Here is an 8953-nt window from a genome sequence, read left to right on the forward strand (position 1 = left end):
TTTGTTACGTTAAACTTCCGCATTGCTCAGGTATACTCGAGAAAATACTTTCAAGCAATTTATCAACTCTCGCAATGAACCACATATTCGGCATAAAGTTTGTTAGTACATAATGGGTTGTCAAAAAAGTCTTGCGGTATTTTTATTGATTTTTTTTTTATTGAAATTGAAATGAATTTTTGATGACTCATGCCCAGCTCTTGACCGATGCTACGGCTGCTACTATGTCGGTCTCTTTCGACCAATTCAGCGATTTTATCGCAATTTTCGACGACAGGCCTTCCGGAGCGTGGCGCATCTTCGACCACCTCTAACGTTGAAACCATCGTTGTGCGGTGGAAATGGAAACTATATCGGGTGCATAAACTGCACAAATTTTATTGGCGGCTTGAGATGCATTTTTGCCTTTATCGTAGTAGTACTGTAAAATATGCCGTATTTTCTCTTTATTTTGCTACATGTTTGCGACGGAGGTGTCAAAAAGTTACGTCCGATGCAAATATCGGTGATATATTTTTAATTGTTTAAGATACATGATTTGTCCGGAAAGTAATAGGACTGACTGTCTTCCGCCGCGACTGTATTTCGGAGCGTGCGCGCACCGACTGGGTTCGGTAAAGGGCATTCCTTGCTAACAGACGAGCGTCTAGTCAGTTGTCTCCGAGCACTTGGAAAGTCGGGACAAACATTTTCGCGCGACGAGTCTCTGTAAGTGGTGCAAGCCGAAAATGCAACGTTCGTTAGAGCAGATTAAATTCTGTGTGAAACTTGGCAAGTCTACGACAGAGACCATCATCCATAATATAATATCCACATAATCGTAAAATACTTGTACATAACGATAAATACAAGGCGGATGCCTTAATAGGTTTCATCTCCGGCTTAAGGAAACCTTTATTATGAGGCATAATTCTTGCTTTGTGACCGACATCCCATCAACGATATGCTATCGCAGACAACTTCGAAGCCAGGAATGTTAAGAATTTGTAAATTGCAATAATAACGGCGATAAGCATAAAAGAGTAGAACCAAGCTCGATGAATCCTTTTCAAAATTTAAACTGTAGCTATATACAGTACACCCAAAGCACACTAAGAGAACGTTAATATGTATATCTTGCAACAGGATTATCAGCAGAAACGTCTAAAAAATTTCGGCCGCTAAGAATGTAGTTGGTTGATTCGGAGAATTAGTATACAATGAAGAACAAAGCGACAGATGATATTACTTTAAATGAACACATCAATACCAGTGCGTCGAATACTTATATGAAATCGTTACGGGCTCTAAAGGAACAACTGTTGAGGACACATTTTCGGAAAAAACCAATTCATGGGGTCACACCCATCACAAAGCATTTTGCGTAAAAATATTTGAGGCAGTAGCAGAATTTTCATTCATTTGACGGTGTGACGAACGCAATATCACACGACTTTGGCTAAGACGACATTTTCTTCATTACCAGTCAGTCAGTCGTCTTGAGCATCAAAGTTAAGGGGCTATACCAGTGTGACGCATGAAAAATTTGGCGATTTTCGTGAAATTTTTTAAGAGAAAGAACGCGATTGAATATTTCGAATTCTTGAACGTAATAAGGTATATTTTCAGCTATATTTTAAGATTTTTTTTACAAAAATGTTGAAAAATAACGGAGTTATGGGCTGTCTTCGTAGGTGCCAAAAAAAGAAATGCCCCAACTGCTGCCCTGATTTCGGCCGAATGAGTAGCTGAAACAAAAAAAAATTGAAAAGTCTATTAAACTTAAGGATATTTCCTATACAATGAACTACGATCTTTGAAAAATATCAAAAATTAACAAAATAGCGTAAAGTTTTTTTAGGTAAAAAATGATCATTTTTTTAATGCCAAATTGAAAATTTTCAACCAATCAAAAAGATCGTAGTCTATTGTACGAGTATAGTAAATGTATTCAACAATACTCAATTTTAGATTGAAGTCGATCGGGGTTAATTTCTCGTTGAGTTATGATGCCAGCAATTTTGAAAAATGTCGTTTCGAGAAAATACGTTCAAAGTTTCACTTATATATGTTTGCACCTCCGAGCGGTCGCTTTTTAGAACGCTGTCATCCAAAAACTATTCAAGATACGACCTTCCCGATTACACAAGATAATTATGGAAATATAAGATATCGAAAAAGTTTTTTTTGAAAGTGTCACACTAGCGAACGATCGGGAAGTTTTTCTCGAATTATTTTAAAGAATGAATAGAGTTTTCGCTGACCCCAATGTAAACAAAAGTAAACCAGCAGTCCACATTCGATGAAGCCCCGGTGTATTCAAGATTATAACTCTAAAAGGACTTAGTAACAAATATTCGATCGATAATATCACCACTTAAAAACCCTATATGGATAGTAAAAAATTAGGGTAGATGAAATTGGGAAAAACAAAACAAAAGTTAGTCATTAACTTTCAGAAACTCAACAAAAAAACTTTCGATGATACATATCCAATCCCTGACATAACAAAAATTTTATCCAATTTAGGCAGAAGCAAATATTTCGTCCCCTTAGATTTAAAAAATGGCTTTCATCAGATTAAACATATCCTTCCCTGTAAAGGATGTCCAATGTGAATTCTGTCCATTACAATTTGGATAAAAACCGCGCCAAACATCTTCCGACGCGCGATAGATAATATGTTAAGAGAACACATTGGTAAAAATTGGTTTGTCTCCGTTGATAATGTCATCATCTATTCTGAATATAAAGAAGAGTATTTGAAAGATGTAGAAACTATTCTTAAAAGTGTATTCAGTTCACTCCCAAGAGGACATGTCTATTACCAGATTTCTCGCTCTTTGTTCAGAAGCTAAGGACATTATGCCACTAACGAAAGAGAGCTTATAGCTTTTGTTGTGGCACTAAAGATTGTTAAGAATCAACTAAATGTATTTACAGAACAGCTAAATGAGTTAAGCTTCCCGCCCTCATACATCACTACATCACCCAGCACACCACTCACAAAGCAACAGTGGCACACTCACCACACTTGGAGACAACACTCACCGACTGGAAGAAGAAGTCCACACCTACACACACACCAATACACGCCGTACATCAACCCACCATAACCCTTCACAGCCCAACGAGCAAAAACCCTCGCCCTGGAAGAGTCGGCCCTTTTCGATCACGATCTACGAGCGATACACCTCAGCGGACGTTTTGCTATTTTCGGCGCGCAGCAACTTTTTTCGTTTTTTCTCTAATCATTTTGCCTCATCAGTCGATTTTCGGCGCGCAGCAGCTTTTCACGTTTTTCTCCAATCATCTTGTCTTATCATTTGATCTTCGACGCGCAGCAGTTCATCCAATTATCTTAATTACAAGTTTTTTATATACTCGGTACCATCAATATACAATTACTGTCTTCTCCATACATTTACTGTCACTCCACTGGTATCCGACCAGGGAGATTCTTCTTTTAACCTTTTATTGGAAACACTGTGTAAAGCTTGTGCATATAAATAAATACCTTAAAGAATTAAGAGGCAGTTTTTTGGCCATAACAAAAAAAAAGGATTTTTTATTTCCGGAGTGGGTGCTAAGGTGTAACTGCTGAGGTAATTATCTACATAAGTAAGTGGTAAAACAACTATGGTCCTTCGAGCCATTCTGAATGGCACTATGGTGAAAAACTAGCAAACTAGTTTAACTAAAAATATAAAAAAAAGAGAAGGTGAAATACTAAAGAAAAAAATGGTGAAAAAAAACAAATTTTTAATAAGTAACGAAAAAGTGCGCTAGTGGAAAACATACAAGTGTAGTGAAACAGAAAACAGATACAAATACAAAGTGCTAAAGTGCTCGAAAATTGTAAAAGAGCACAGTGGAAAAAACTATATATGTATGTATGTATATGTATGTATATACATATAAGTATAAGTGAAAAAAGAGGGAAAGTGCATACAAATATACAAGGAAAGGAAACCAATAAAAATTCTGTGTGCTGGCGCAAAACCCTACAGCGAAATTTAGTGCAAAAAAAAAACTAGTAAGGAAGGGCTAAGTTCGGGTGTCACAGAACATTTTATACTCTCGCATGATAAAAAGATAATCGAGATTTCATTATCCGCCATTTACCTATTTTTTTATTTTGCTGTAAAATTAATTAGATTAGATCAATTTGTGTACTTTGAGTATTGAATTGTTTTTTCATTTCCTAATGTATGTGAGTATGTATTATACAGAGAAGGCATCAGATGGAATTCAAAATAGCGTTATATTGGAAGAAGGCGTGGTTGTGAACCGATTTCACCCATATTTCGTACATGTCATCAGGGTGTTAAGAAAAAATTATATACCGAATTTCATTGAAAACGGTCTAGTATCCGTAGTTCCTGAGATATGGTTTTTGGTCCATAAGTGGGCGACGCCACGCCCATTTTCAATTAAAAAAAAAAGCCTGGGTGCAGCTTCCTTCCGTAAAATTTAGTGTTTCTGACGTTTTTTGTTAGTCGGTTAACGCACTTTTAGTGATTCTCAACATAACCTTTGTATGGGAGGTGGGCGTGGTTATTATCCGATTTCTTCCATTTTTGAACTGTATATGGAAATGCCTGAAGGAAACGACTCTATAGAGTGTGGTTGACATAGCTATAGTAGTTTCCGAGATATGTACAAAAAACTTAGTAGGGGCGGGACCACGCCCACTTTTCCAAAAAATTACGTCCAAATATGCCCCTCCCTAATGCGATCCTTTGTGCCAAATTTCACTTTAATATCTTTATTTATGGCTTAGTTATGTCACTTTATAGGTTTTCGGTTTCCGCCATTTTGTGGGCGTGGCAGTTGGCCGATTTTGCCCATCTTCGAACTCAACCTTCTTATGGAGCCAAGGAATACGTGTTCCAAGTTTCATCATGATATCTCAATTTTAACTCAAGTTACAGGTTGCACGGACGGACGGACAGACGGACGGACAGACAGACATCCGGATTTCGACTCTACTCGTCACCCTGATCACTTTGGTATATATAACCCTATATCTGACTCTTTTAGTTTTAGGACTTACAAACAACCGTTATGTGAACAAAACTATAATACTCTCCTTAGCAACTTTGTTGCGAGAGTATAAAAATACCGGTTGTCAAACAGCTATAAGTAACTTTTGGTAAAAGCGGAAATACTGTAAAGAAAGCAGTTGGGTATAACCGACAATACAGATATATATACATATATAGAAATATAAGTATATATATACTTCATATATATACTATATATATACATATATATCGAAATATATAAATATTTTAATTGCCATTTACTGCTTACCTTCGTGTATCAAAACACAAAATATCTCCAAACAAAAAAAAAAACAAAAATTCAAGTATTTTACTTGCACAAGTGTCCGGTGATACCAAACCCAATAGTAGCAGTGTACCTGACTGCATGATAAGCAACGGCACTCAAAGCCCTGGCAGGATGTTTTTAGAAACTGATTTATCCAGGGAAACGCCGACGATTAGCGGATCTAGCGAAGCGGATCCTTTCAAACGTGCACCAAGATTGATGCGTTCACCAAAACAGGCGTTAGTTGTTGAAAAACCTGTAAGAGCGTGGTCGTCACCACCCGCGCTGCAAGACAGCACGCCTCAACCGGAACCAACGCAACCGAAGGGTAACACTATGTCGGAATTGGGAGACGTGATCAAGAGGCTAACAGAAGCAATGAAACTGCCTCAAAGATCGATTAATAACCAGATCCGTGACCTACTTACTTCGGTCACAAGACTCCACGCACGTGCCCAAAGCGAGTACAACAGAGCCAAGGAAAGCAGGCGAAATGTTCCCCTAAGGCTTACAGGAACGGACTCAACGCCGAAAAGACCCCGCGAGGATGAGCAGCTGACGCGAAGGACCCCGCCTAAAAAAATAGCCAGCCAAGTGGAAGTCCAAAAGAGGAGCACCGCGTGCAAGAGGGATGAAGGAAACATTCCTATAAAAGAAAGGAAGGAAGAGGAAAAGGCAGATGAATGGAAACAGATGAAGCGAAAAACACAAAACCCGATTAAAAAGGCTGTTTTTGCTCCACGTCCGAGGCCCGATGTTATTATCATTGCACGCACGGGAAACATGTCGTACAGCGATATGCTGAGATCCGTCAAAAAGGAAGATGCTCTAAAAGAGCTTGGCGAGAACGTTTCACGGATTCGGAAAACGGCAAAAGGCGAAATTTTGCTTGAAATGAAGAAGGCCCAGATGAAAAACACGGGAGCATATGAAAGGGAGATATGCAAAGTTCTAGGCGACCAGGCGAAAACAAGAACCCTAACCCACGTGTTAACAGTGGAGATCAGAGACCTGGACGAAATCACCACCAAAGAGGACATAGCGGTGGCAATACGCTCACAAATTAAAGAGCTGAGTTCCTTTGACGTTAATGCCATCAAAACCATCAGACAGGCATACGCGGGCACGCAGACGGCAGTCATCAGCCTTCCCGCAGCGGACTCAAAACGGCTGCTTGAAGCTCATAAGATCAAGATTGGATGGGTGGTCTGCAGAATAAAGGGAAAAGCCGAACCTCAGAAAGTGTTTCAGGTGCCTGGAATACGGTCATCTGGCGAGGCATGTACCAGTGAGGAAGATCGAAGTACATGTTGTGCCAAATGTGGTGAAAAGGGACATTTCGCAAAGGAATGTGACAAAGGCCCATCGTGTGCAGCATGCAAAAGCAGCGGGAAAAAAGAGACCGGACACCGGATCGGAAGCTGGAAGTGTCCACTATATCAAGCTGCGTGTAAAAAGACAAAATGAGAGTTGTTCAAATCAACCTAAACCACTGCGAAGCGGCCCAAGAGCTGCTGAAACAAGCAGTATTCGAAAAAAGGATAGATGTGGCGATAGTGTGTGAGCAATATAAAAACATAAACGCTGGCACGTGGATCTCCGACAAGGAAAAGAAAGTTGCCATATGGGCCTGTGGGAGCTTCTGGAAAGATCATACTATACACGAGCGAAAATAGGTGGCATTTATTTCTACAGCTGCTATATTCCCCCGAGCGTGCTGCAAGGAGACTATGAAAGAATCCTCGATGAGCTAGTACGAGACGCCCTCACTACCACGCCAAACGTGATAGCAGGCGATTTCAACGCATGGGCCATTGAATGGGGTAGTAGCTACACAAATAGACGGGGTAATGCTCTACTCAAAGCGTTTTCAGTGTTAGACGCCGTGCTGCTCAATACAGGCAGTAGAAATACTTTCGAAAAGAATGGACGGGGATCGATAATAGACATCACATTCGCCAGCAGCACGCTGGTTCGATCGGCAAATTGGAAGGTGTGCGATTTCTACACACATAGCGATCACCTGGCCATCTTGCTGGAAATCCGCAAACAAACACAAACTCGATCCAGCGTAAAAAAATGGCGGAAAAGAGGATGGAAGGTGGAAACGTTCGATGAAGAAACTTTCAAACTCATGTTGGATGGGAACATAGATGGTGCGATCAACGTTGACCGAAAGGCTGAAGCCCTGGTGAAGCACATAAGCAAAGCCTGCGATGCTGCTATGTGTAGGAAAAGGCACAACATAATCCAAAGGCCCGCATACTGGTGGAACGAGGAGATCAGCACATTGAGAAGCGAATGCCATAAAGCTAGACGCCTCTGCCAAAGGAGCCAAGGTACGCCACACCATACAAGATTACGAGAAAGTTTTAAAAGAAAACGTAAAGAACTCAAGAAGGCGATCAAAAGTAGTAAGTCTTCGAGTTTTAAAGAGCTATGTGCAAAGGTGGACGAGAATCCGTGGGGCGATGCTTATAAAATAGTAATGGCGAAAATCAGAGGGGGAAAAAGTCAAGCACCAACCTGTCCGATTCTCCTGGAAAAGGTGGTGAAAACGCTTTTCCCAACGCAAGAACCACAATCGAGCAAAACGATACCAACAATGATGGCATCTGTAATTGTAGGCGAGAAGGAGGTAATGGAAGTGGCAGAGAGATTTGGCAACGCCAAGGCTCCAGGACTTGATGGCATCCCGAACAAGGCACTTAAAATTGCCATCAGCCATAAAAACAGGACATTTGCCGAACTCTACACACGATGTCTGAATGAAGGAATCTTCCCGAAAGTATGGAAGAAACAGCGGCTGGTTCTTCTGCAAAAGCCAAACAAACCGGCTGGAGAGCCGAGTGCGTATCGCCCACTCTGCATGATCGACACGATGGCAAAAATATTAGAAAGATTAATTTGCACACGACTAGAACGCCACCTAGAAGAAGAGTCTCCTGGGTTATCTGAAAACCAATTTGGATTCAGAAGGCATCGGTCCACGTTAGACGCAGTTGGAAAAGTGACGGACATTGCGGCCAAAGCCATAGAGGGCACCAGATGGATGTTTGGTGATAAAAAATACTGCGCAGTTGTTACGTTGGACGTGAAAAACGCTTTTAACTCGGCATACTGGCCACATATATTGAGAGCATTAGAGGCAAGAAACACCCCGGGGTATCTTCTGAGGACAATTAGCAGCTATCTGTCTGACAGACTACTGTTGTACGATACAGTTGCAGGTCCAAAAACCTACACGGTGACAGGTGGAGTACCACAAGGCTCCGTACTAGGTCCACTAATTTGGAATGTGCTGTACGAAGGGGTGTTACCATTACCGCTACCAAAAGAAGCACAGATAATTGGCTATGCGGACGATATTGCCGTAACGATCGTAGCTAAAGAACTCTTGCAGATACAGAATATATGCAATGAGACCGTGTCGAAAATCAAAGACTGGCTTACGAGTAACAAGCTACAGCTTGCAGGAGAAAAAACAGAGGCAGTGCTCATCACGAGCAGAAAAAGGCTAGAAACAGTCACATTGAACATTGATGGGTATAACGTTGTAACGCAAACTTCTTTGAGGTATCTTGGCGTTATGATCGATACGAGGCTCAATTTCAAGGCGCACATTGAAAAGGCCTGTGGT

The sequence above is a fragment of the Bactrocera tryoni genome, unplaced genomic scaffold, assembly GCF_016617805.1.
Source record: "Bactrocera tryoni isolate S06 unplaced genomic scaffold, CSIRO_BtryS06_freeze2 scaffold_25, whole genome shotgun sequence".
NCBI classification, from domain to species: domain Eukaryota; kingdom Metazoa; phylum Arthropoda; class Insecta; order Diptera; family Tephritidae; genus Bactrocera; species Bactrocera tryoni.